Genomic DNA, 11867 nt, shown 5'->3' on the forward strand with positions numbered 1-11867 from the left:
GACATTGTGGGAGTAGAACCTGGTGTGTACGGTATTTGCGATTTAAACGATGTCTTAAAACAGCATTTTAAAGTTATTGAGCTGTGTGCAAATGTCAGTACATTTAAATCTGAAATAAGGATTGTAAATGCAACGCTTGAATTGAACCAGAAAGAATCAGATGGGCGCCTACTGGGTTTCACAAAAGGACGGGCTTTGAAGAAGGATCCTCGTAAATTTTACAAGTCAGATGAGACTGTGGACATACTGCCTGTCAGCACAGTCCCAGTCAATTGTAATATTGCAACGAACTCCTATCTCAACGTAAGCTTGATTCATACTATTTACGGATTCTTCCCATCAGTTGCAACAGGGTATAAGATTCTTGAGACTCCTATCAATGCGATATACCTTCCAGTGCCTGTTCGACATTGGACTATTTGGAGTTGCGTATTGTGGACCAGAATAATCAACTTGTTGACTTTCGTGGTGACGAAATCATTGCACAATTACATCTAAGGCAGGATGGGCGTGTGTCAGTGTGCGATTTGCAGGGGGGATGGGGGGATTTGCCCCCCTCTGCATCAGACCATCCACTCCTCTGGTTTTCGTTTATGCATCCCAACCTAGGATGTTTATTTCCCACGCATTGGAGTAAAACGTTACATATAATGTTAATTTGTGGAGCCGAACACTGAAAGTTTTTAATTAGTCTTACTATTAACACTATTAATATGTTTCAGTTTTCTACCATCAGAATAAGTACAACGTTTCACAAATGTGCCTCCCCTCGTATATCTGTACCCGTATGTAGATAATTCTATAAATAAGCTTTAGCTATAATGTGCTTTTAAAGATATAACAAGGTATGGCTTTTCTGATAGTGCATACGCGTCAATAGTGAGTTTCGACATTAGCATCTATTTTTAAATAGCTGTTTAACCATGCGCAACGCCACGGTCCAAGCTAGTGACATATATAATTCTACTAATACCCTAAGACATCCCCCTCACTGGCAGAAGCACAAATCGCACCCTGCCATATGGTATAAAACCAGTGCATGCAATCAAGAGCACGTCACTTCGCTGACGAACTGCTAAGTGACAACACATGCGAACTAAGTGTTTCTTAAATCAGTTGGCTTGAAAACTCACAATAATGTCCTCACTGAATATAAGCAGTCCAGTAGATTATGATGAGCGAATTATACGTCACGAATACTTCTCGAATAAACCTTTCACTTCAACCACATTTAAAAGGCATCATTCAATTAGGATTGTCATCCAGCACCAAGACGCGCTAATGCTTCCATGCAATAGTTTCATATATTTGGAGGGGTCATTCGAGAAAACCGACGGCAGCGATATAATGGGATCCAGGCTTACATGTAATGCTTTAGCATTTCTGTTTCGAGAGATACACTATGAACTCAATGGATCTGAAATCAACTGTAAACGCAATTTCGGCATCACATCAACCCTTAAAACATGTATGTGCATCACCCACGGACTTGAATGGTTTAGCAAAAGGTGGATGGTTCATTGACGAACCGACGGATAGAACAGTTGCACAGTACAAGCGATTTACCTCTAAAAATGCTCATGGGCTACTTTAAGGCCTTGAGGCACATTATTATCAACGCCAAACAGGGGCTATTTCTGGTACAGAGTGCAATGAACAGAAACTCATGCAATCAAGGAGCTCAAGAGGAGAATATGATCACAATCAGCACGATAATATTGAGAATGCTCACATGAGTATATCAAACAAGTAGCGTTTGGAGCTTTTAAAAGTCTGAATTCCGGTACATTTCTATCACGAACATTTCGCTCATGGGAGGTTTTTGAGAACCCATGCTACCAACTGCAAGCAGACAAACATGGGCTATTAATACCTCTTCGAATCTAGAGATGCCTATATTCTTCACACTTGCGTTTCAGACTGATAGAAGAGGAAATGTAGCAAGTGATTCCACTGTATTCGACAACTGCAAGATAACTAATGTTAAGGTCTACCTGAATTCAAATTCTACCCATATGACAATTTACACCTGCAGTGGGACGAAAATGAATACAGTCTGTCATATGACATGTATACGAGGTTTCGTTCTTCTTATGATAAAAGTGCTGGAGAAGAAGGAGGAGGGTGTCTACTCAGTTCACGAAAATTTAAGGAGCTGTCACCGATCATCGTAATCAACTGCTCTCAACAGGACGAGCTAATTAAGTCTGGACTTGTAGATGTGCAAATTGAATTTGAATCTTTGACAAATTTCCCGGAACACACTGCCGCGTATACTCTAGTTCTATATGACCATATGATCAACTACTGCCCATTCACCAGTGTTGTGCAACGAGCTGTATAAATGAACAGGTGCTACGCCACACCTAGTCCAACCAGTACAACTAGAAAACAGCAGGAAGCTGAATAAGGAAAGAGAGAAATTGAAATAAACCACATTTAGGGGAAAAAAACGTTGGAGTGTGCACTCCCTGAATGTAGGCACAGGGGATGATAGAGACAACATCCTCTTGTTTACATGCTTGTGTGGCTACAGTATGCAGCTCAGTGTTCACAATCGTAGTGCTCGGTGAAATATTATTAGTTGTGAGAGGACACTTTGTTTTTATATATTGTAAATTACAGTGCTATCAAATTTGTGAGAGTAGGTGTTGTACTATCCACTGATGTAAACATATTATTAGTTTTATTATTAAACAAAAATATTTTATATATTATCTTTTAATTGAACCATTTACTATTATTATTTTATATATTACATTATTATTATTATTATTATTATTATTATTATTATTATTATTATTGTTATAAAAATTGCATATGTATAGCACATTACAGTTGGAGATGACTGTAAATTGTATCTGTGGATGGACAAAAGCAGTAACAAACTTTGATGTTCTCCCCCCCACCCATAATAAAACTAAGGGTCTGTGCCAGGTTCTCCATCAGTTCTAGGCTTACCATATGTCCAGGATTAGCTCAGAGAGTCCTGGTGTTTCAATGCTGTCTGGAATAATATAAGGAATTGCAAAAATATCTGGAGTCTGAGACTTTCATGACCAGTGAGAATGTATTCAAATTTCAGACCTATATGTTGGACATCACGTCTTTCAACATTCTCACACAGCTGTGCCTCTCTCAGCATCAAGCAAGTGCTGACGTCAGTGGGTGCTGGTTCTGATGCAAGTTTCCATGTAGTGTCTTGGCAGCACAATAGAGGCAAGCTGTTATGTTGTTTTACTGTATGAAGTAACTGATCTAGAACTTTTTGATAATTTATCTCTATTCGTTTTTTGCCCCATCGTTAAGCAATAAGCAGCAGAAAGTGTGAGTTTTCTGTCAACCAGCAATAGGAATTTTTGAAATGTTAAAATGAATTCATAACTTCGTTGTTGTGAATTTTATGGTTTAATTAAAATTTAACTCTAATGTTTCAGTAAACTGCTAAGACTTTTATGTAATTTAAAAATTTTCTGCTGCGGTGCACCCAAAAATATATATGGTATAAACATGGCCTAGGTTGGACCCAAAAAATTTGATGAGCATTGTCAGTCCACATGTATGATGCACAGTGGAAACAAGTTCAAGAAAGCCATAGTGTTTATTTCAAGCATGAAGAAAGAGAATTTCAGTGTTGGAGGTTGGTATTTTAGTTTGATTGTGTTAGTAATTAGTAATTAGTACCTCTCAAAGTGTGCTTAACATTGTTAAGAATTAGAGGTGTAGAAAATTTGTTATGAATAAATGCAGCATATTCATTACATAATGGATTGTTTGGAACAACAGTGACAGGAATAGAGTGTCATACATTATCACTATTTAGCTCATATACTTGACTGTTTTCTCACAAGTATTTGAAAAAACAAAATAGGCAGTGCCTGCCCATCAGACATGAAAGTGACGATAAAAAAAGCAGATTCATGGTAAACACATGAAACATGTTGTAGGTGTTGGAAAGACATTTCTGAGCAGTAACGAGAGAGTAAAGTTGCCAAATAAGATGAATAATGCTATTTTTCATATACATGAAATTATCGAATTCACTAATTCATTTGTCTGAATAGACACTTATTATAGCTTTTTCCTTCATGGAGGTTAGTTAGTTAGTTTCATATTCCATGGAAGAATTGCAAGATAAATTTTAAGAATATGGGATGAGTTATTTTATATTTACATCACAAATTATTTTATAAATGTGGCTAAATGCTGATCATTTACAAGACTTTTTTTTAAAAAAAAAGGACCTTGGGATATGAGTTAGAAATCCCCCTGCCATCACCTTTCACACATTACAATAATAGCAATTCTTCTATGGAATAGAAAGACTAGTCAAAAGAAACTTTTTCTGTCTGTTTTCCAATTTTATATTGCTGTCTGTCAGATAATTAACACCACTGGGTAAGTGATGAAACATTTTGGTTGCAGAATTGTGACCACTTTTTGTGATAAAGGCAACCTTAATATGATGTATTGACTGTTTTTTTCTGGTGTAATTATGTACAACATTGCTCCCTTTCAACTGCAGTGTATTATTTACAAAATACTTCATGAGGGAATAAATTAACTATACGGCAGTAGTCAAAACATCCAACTCCTGAAACGGATGTCAACCAGACGGTGGTCATGGGGCAGCACCATATATTATTCTTACAGCACATTTTTGGACAACAAAGACTTTCTTCCTTAAAGATGAGCTACCCCAGAACATTCCACATGACATTAATGAATGGAAGTATGCAAGATATGTTAACTTACTGATTTATATCCCCCCAAGATCTTAGATGATTCAAAGTGAAGATGTGGCTGAACTACGTTGTTCAAGAGTTCCAAAATGTGTCTTTTCCAGTTTAAATTTTCGTTGATATGGACAACTAAGAACTTTGAAGTTTCCCTGACTATTTACTATTCCCTCATCATATGTTACAATAATCGTTGCTGCAGTAGCTCTAGAAGTGCAGAACTGAATATGTTATGTCTTTGTAATTGAGGGTGAGACCATTCACATAAAAACAGTCAATGCTACTTTTATTGACATCATTCACCATTTTTTCTGTTGCTGTGTGTTTGATTGGATTGATTCCATTACTGATAATATCTGCAGAAAAAATTAATTCAGCTTGTTGTGTATTAGACACAAGATTATTTAGATATACAAAGAACTAAAGTGGGTCTAAAATTGAGCCTTTCAGAACCTGAGTTCTCCGCTGTCAGAATAATGTCCTATAACTACAATCATTAATCTAATAAGTACGGCTGTCTGCATACGTTTGGTCAGATGTGATATCCATTTACTAACTGTGCCATCAGTCTCATAAAACCTCAGTTTATCTATGAGAATATTGTGATTCACACAGTCATGCCATAGATAGTTCGCAGAAAATATCTGTCACTGCAATTTTCTTATTTAATGCTTGTAAAATTTGATGAGTGTACACATAAATGGCACCAGAAGGTGACCGTACTGTATGAATTCTCCAAGATGTATGAAGTGCTCCAGTTGCAGTAGATGTGGAGACAGCCCACTTCTTGGACAATAAAGATTTACATAACACCAGAAGTAATTTTGACAACCAAGGAACAAGACAATAATGCAATGAGTATGACATTATGGATTGAAGAGATGAAGATGCAATGTGACAATGCAGCACTATATTTTTAATGGCAAGAACAGATGACTCAAATTTTCAACATGAAGATTTTGTTCTTATTATCATGAGTGACTTTGAAGATGAACAGCTACTGAATTATGGACAACATAAAATACGTGTAGGCCGGACTCTTGAGGACTCTTGACTTGATGGCATGCAGTTTTCTGGTCTTTGATGAAATGAATACTGACTATTGTGTTTCTGGGATGCCATTTATATTTTATTCCACAAATAATGGAGACATGTGCTTGCTGTCTTTTTTTACTTCTGATGTATAAGAGTTGGGGGAGGGGCACTGTAACGACTAATGACATTATGTCACATGATAATCAAGCTTTTTATAATTCATTATCACAAGCAATGTGATCATTTGCTGTGTTCATGGGATAGACTTACATAACGAAAGTGGTCTCAAAATTTAAGGTGAATATGGATGGTATTGAGAAAAAACAGCAATTTTTATTATGGTAAAGGACTTCAGAATGAATTGAATATAGGTGTTCTCAGTATTAATCCAGATAAAGTGCTGGAAGACATGTTAAGTGGCACAGACGTTGTGGAATTTAGCAAGTACTTCCTTAAGAATCATTACCGTCAAGTGGAGAAGTTGCCATCTTAGTTTGGTCACAGACTGGTTATAAATACAGATTATTACTTTAAGTGCTTATGTAAGGTACTAAAATATAGTTACCCAGACGGTAAGAGACGCAGAATATTAACGAAGTTTTAAATGCAAAGCTTTTAATGGCGTGGTATCACTCACTAAACATAAACAATGCTTCAGACTTGAAAACTGAAAGCAAGTCGCAGGAAGGTTTAGAAACCATAAACGAGATGATTTCATGCAGGGGTAAAGGATTATGGGCAGCAATTTCATCTAGTGGTTACAAACTATATGTTGTAAGCAGACATACAGAACTAACATGTGAAAGGAAATAACCTGTCTTTACAACCAAGTGTGGACAGAATGGACACTCTCACGATGTCAATTTCTGGTTACTAAACGTCGAAGCAGCCTTGTTGTGAGCTGTGATGTCTATACCACTTGGATATAGAACTCTGACATCTGGGCATGGCACTTCTGTCTTTCTGCAGATGCCTGTTGTTTCATCATTCGCCATATTTCTCTTGAGTAAAAAGTTTCCATTGTTCTGGAAGTGTTTAAGGATTATTTACTTATTTCTGCATATGAACCTTATGTCTTTTACTGTATTGATGTCCAAAACAGGAAGCTATCATATCAGCAAAGTATTGCAAAATATCTACATAATCGAAATCATTCATTTCCTCAAATAAGTTACAAATTTAGCAATCTATATTATGATTCTGTTTCTGGAAACAGTAACAGTAATTTTAGTAAGCCAGAAATTTGTTGTGTGTATATCCTGCAAGAAAGTGACAAGCATTCTCTATTTTAAGCTCAAAGTCCATTGTCTGTCAACTTGTACATGTGTATCTCTTGACAAAATAGTCCACATACAGAGTGCATTCCATAAGTAATGCCACCAATTTTTTCTGACGCAACGGTACACCACGGCGTGTTGTAACCGGCTGGGCTAATTGGAGGGGCGTGTTAGCTTCAAAACGCTCTTTTTCTCATTTGGCTGCGAGCTGCTGGAGAGTCAGGACATGTGTTTCTGTCAACCCCGTTTTGAGTTTATGTAACACAGCACAATGGAACATTCTGTAGAGCAACGGTACACTATCAAATTTTGCGTTAAACTTGGGAAGTCCACCCCGAAACGTTTCCATTACTTCAGCATGCCTTTGAGACTGATTGCTTGTCCAAATCACAAGTTTTACGATGGCAGAAGTGGTTCATGGAGGGCCGAGAGGAGATCACTGACGAACCTCGCAGTGGACGGCCATCAATCGCACGAGCCGACGAAAATGTGGCGCATGTGAGCAATTGTTTGAACTCTGACAGATGGCTAAGCCTTCAATTGATAGCACAAACTCTAAACATGTCAAAAACAACCGTTTTCCGCATTGAGACTGAAGATTTGGACATGAGAAAGGTGTGTGCCAAACTCGTCCAAAAGTGTTGACTGACGAAGACAAGCCCTTGCGAGTGCTTTGGTGCCGAGAAATGTTGGAAATGTGTTAAGAGTCCAGAGATGCACACCCCATCGTCGCCCTGTCCCAAGAAGGTATGCATGAGCAACTCCAGGATCATATCCATGCTCATTGTCTTCTCTGACGTCAGAGGCATTGTCCACCACAAATTCGTACCTACAGTGACTACAGTGACCTCAGATTTCTAATTGGAAGTGCTGAAAAGACTGAAAAGGAGAGTCTCGCACTGCCGAAGCGACATCAAGGACACGTGGAAAGTTCGCCATGACAATGCGCCGAGTCACAGCGTCTTCATTGTCAACGACTTCCTGTACTGGATCAAGACCCCATTGGTTCCCTAGCCTCCCTACAGTTCTGACCTGGCTCCCGCTGACTTCTTTTTATTTCCTCTGCTAAAAGGAATCATGAAAGGAAAACACTGGGACACGATTGAAAGCATCCAGGCGCATGTTACATCAGCTCTAAAGGACATTCCGGAAAAGGCATTCCAGGATACCTTCCAGGCATGGAAACACCGGCTCCAGAAGTGTATCGACGTAAGAGGGTGCTATAATGAAAATTTTTGATTATTTGTACGAATGTATTCAATAAATGATTTTTTATGAATTCGGTCGGATTACTTATGGAAGCCACCCTGTATACTATCGGAGGTGCAGATACAGAAAACTCGATTCTTAATGTTGTGCTCAGAGAAATACATTGTCACATTTCCAGTACATTTTTCCATGACATTAAATGGCAATACGAATGCTGGTAGCAAACAGATAACTTCTGATGCTAAGCATCCAACAATTCATTTTGTTTTAGACTGAGAAGTAAATTTCTTTATACACTTTAAAATCAGTTTATACTTAAATCTGTCCACATTATTTAATGTGCTGTCTTCATTATTTACAATACTTTATTTTACGTGTTAAAAGGTTGACAAATATAGTAGATAAGTTATTTATGTGACGGAATTGTATTGGACGACAGAATGTGAGAGCAATGGATACTGTCAATGTACCGATTATGAACATGAAAATCTTTGGCCAGTACCCTGCAATTTAACATCGAATTCAGGTGAAAATTACTGGTCGTGAGACACTTGAGAGAATTATCTATCAGTGTCTTTGGTAGTTCTGGTTTGCATCTATAGCGAATACTGAAAACAAAGAAATTATGTTACTAATGCTCTTACACCAGTAATATTAATCTAGGATGAAACTTTAAAATTTCTGTGTTTCAAATTTTGATCGCTTGCTTATTGGCTGCAGTCGCCTTACTCAAATGTTGTGCCTTTTCTTACTTTTTGTTCCTTGAGTTACAGCTTTCTTCACTCAAAGTATGTTTTACTTGGCATGACCTCTCCACCATGTGAGTTATTAATATTCATCAAAATTTTCAGAGCAGTGTGCCAGCTTCCACCCATTATTTAAAAGATGTGAATTTCATTTAATGACTGTATTCATTTGTTAAAGGTTATTGCAAATTTCCACATTTATTCCATTTTCAAACACAGTAAAGTTGTGTCCTTGCATGCTCCAAATGATGGTAAACCACATCCCACATCACAAGTCCACCAACATGATGAATATAGTTACATCACTTGTGGTCACTCTCTGGATTCCCATACGTAAGATGTTTTCTCACCTGTGCCCACCTATGCCTTTGTGTATCCGGCTGCCCACTTGACCTGGAACAGTCTGTCATAAACGGTGCAAATTTTGATTACAGTTATCTGGAATCTGATTGAAATATTATATATGCTGTTGTCTTCTGTTTATTTAAGTTTACCTTCACCTGTTTCATCACATTGTTCATTGACTTGAGTTCTGGGTTCCTACAGTCATGAATTTGCACTTGGTTGTTGGTCTGGAACTGAATACTGCATGGAACTTTATATTTGAGTGCTACAAGTCTTCGATTAGCAACATCGAACTAGTTGGTGTCTGTGAATGCAGTATCTGATCAAAAGTATCCAAACACCTATAAGTGACATTAATATGAGTGTGTCCATCCAAGTTCGTCTTTGTGATAGCTTGAATTCTTCTGGGGACACTTTCAATGAGCTGTCTCAATGTCTGTGGAGGAATGGCAGCCCATTCTTCTGAAGAGTTGAAACCAGATAAGCTAGTGGTGTTGGACACCAAGGGTCTGGAATGAAGTTGACGTTATAATTCATCCCAGAGGTATTTTGTTGGGTTCATTTCGGGACTTTGGGCAGGCTAGTCCACTGCAGGAATATTATTGTCCATAAACCATTGCCTGAAAGATGCTGCTTTACGACAGGGTGCACTGTCTGATATGAACAAACGTAGTCTCAAAACTGTCCCTCTATTGTACACAGTACGCAGTGCTGCAAAATGTGTTCATATGCTTGCACATTTAGTGTTTTCTTATATGCAATAAGGGGACCACAACCCAACCACGAATAACATCTTTGTATCCCAACACCATCTTCTCCTGTATTTCGCTGTTTCCACTAAACAAGATGGCAGTTAATGTTTTCCAGGCATTCACCAAACCCGAACACTTTCATTGGATGGCCACAGAGTATCGCATGATTCATCATTGCAGGTCACTTTCTTCCAGCCATTCACTGTCCACTGGCGTTGTTCTTGACACCATTTCAAGTGTCACTTAGCACTGACTATAGAAAAACAGTGAATAACCTTAATATTTGGACACTAAGAGATTTTAACTTTGCTTCATCATAACTGTTGAATGATGTTAACACAATGTATAGCACTTGTTCTTTCTTATACATGTAACAGAAGTGCGTTCTCCAATATTCGACGTTATTTACATATAAGAGCGTGCTCTCACATAAACGAGTTTCTTTGATCGTGTGACTCCAGTCTCATTAACCCTTTTGGTCATGTCTCGTCGTGTAAGGACATTCTAAAGAAATGCTTAGTATATTGAAATTCGTTAAATTTTGCCATTTGTGATTGCTACACTCATATTATCACAAGCAGAGAGTTTATTTGAGAACACTGTCGACATATACTGTCAATCTGTGGAACCACAAAAGAAAACTGAATGCACACAGTTACGGATGCTTCCCAGTAATCTTTGTACCTTCCATCAGCCGGTTAATATCTTCTGAAATTAGGTAACAAAAATTTATTTATGCATAGAAAGGTGGATTCTTGAAGGTAAAAACTAAACGTGTCTTTCACAACGAAAGGTAAGTGACATATTTATAACTTTATACATGTTTCCAAATAAGGAAATTGTGATTGCATGGTTGTAATAGAAATTTGGGACATTAATTTGCTGACTTATTAGTCAGATTACGGTGATTTCACAATGCCGCGAATTTATGACAGACGAAGGCCACTTACAGAAGAACAAGAAGTTATAGAGATCTTGGCGATAATTATGATCAAGAGGACAATGATGGTAGTGATGTTAGACATTTTATACCGTACAGTATACTCTAAGCTGAGTAGCCTAGACGCAAAGCCCGCTAACTGCATGATAAGTGACACTGAGATAATCACAAAACACTCTTCCCATCCAAACGACAATGAATTGGCAGCGAGAACGTTATTGTTGCATACAAATTTGTTACAGTGCAGCCAACCTAAAGCTGAATAAGAAAAATACCCATTCCAGTCTTAACAGCCTAAAAGGTAGCTTTGAATGTCCAGATTGGTAAGTCTGATGTCTGTTCACGTGCTTGACTTCCGGACATGGCATGGCACAAGCCACGCCTATTGGACATTTAGCGGGCTTTGCATCCAAAGACAACATGCAGGTAGCTGCAGTTACCTGACACATTCCACATAATTACGAAGTGTCGTATTCATGATCTATGGAACAAGTATTAATCTAATCTAATCTACCGAACACGACTTTCGACAGTCATGTTTGTTCATGCAATTGATATTGCATGTGTAAATGCATGGACTGAATACAAGAACCCCGCATCAGAATTAGGTGTACCTACAAGTAAGACACTTGATTTGCTTCACTTTATGCCAAGTGTGGTCAAAGTACTGACAAAAATAGATAACCTAGCTGCCGGGAAAAGTGAGAGTCCAACGCCATCTCCGAATTAATGTGGAAGTTCATCCCAAAGCTGATGTTCATTTGGACAAAGTTGAGCATCTTCCAGTGGTCAGTGACAAAAAATCGTTTGACAGGCGCAAGAAA

The sequence above is a fragment of the Schistocerca gregaria genome, chromosome X, assembly GCF_023897955.1.
Source record: "Schistocerca gregaria isolate iqSchGreg1 chromosome X, iqSchGreg1.2, whole genome shotgun sequence".
NCBI lineage: Eukaryota > Metazoa > Arthropoda > Insecta > Orthoptera > Acrididae > Schistocerca > Schistocerca gregaria.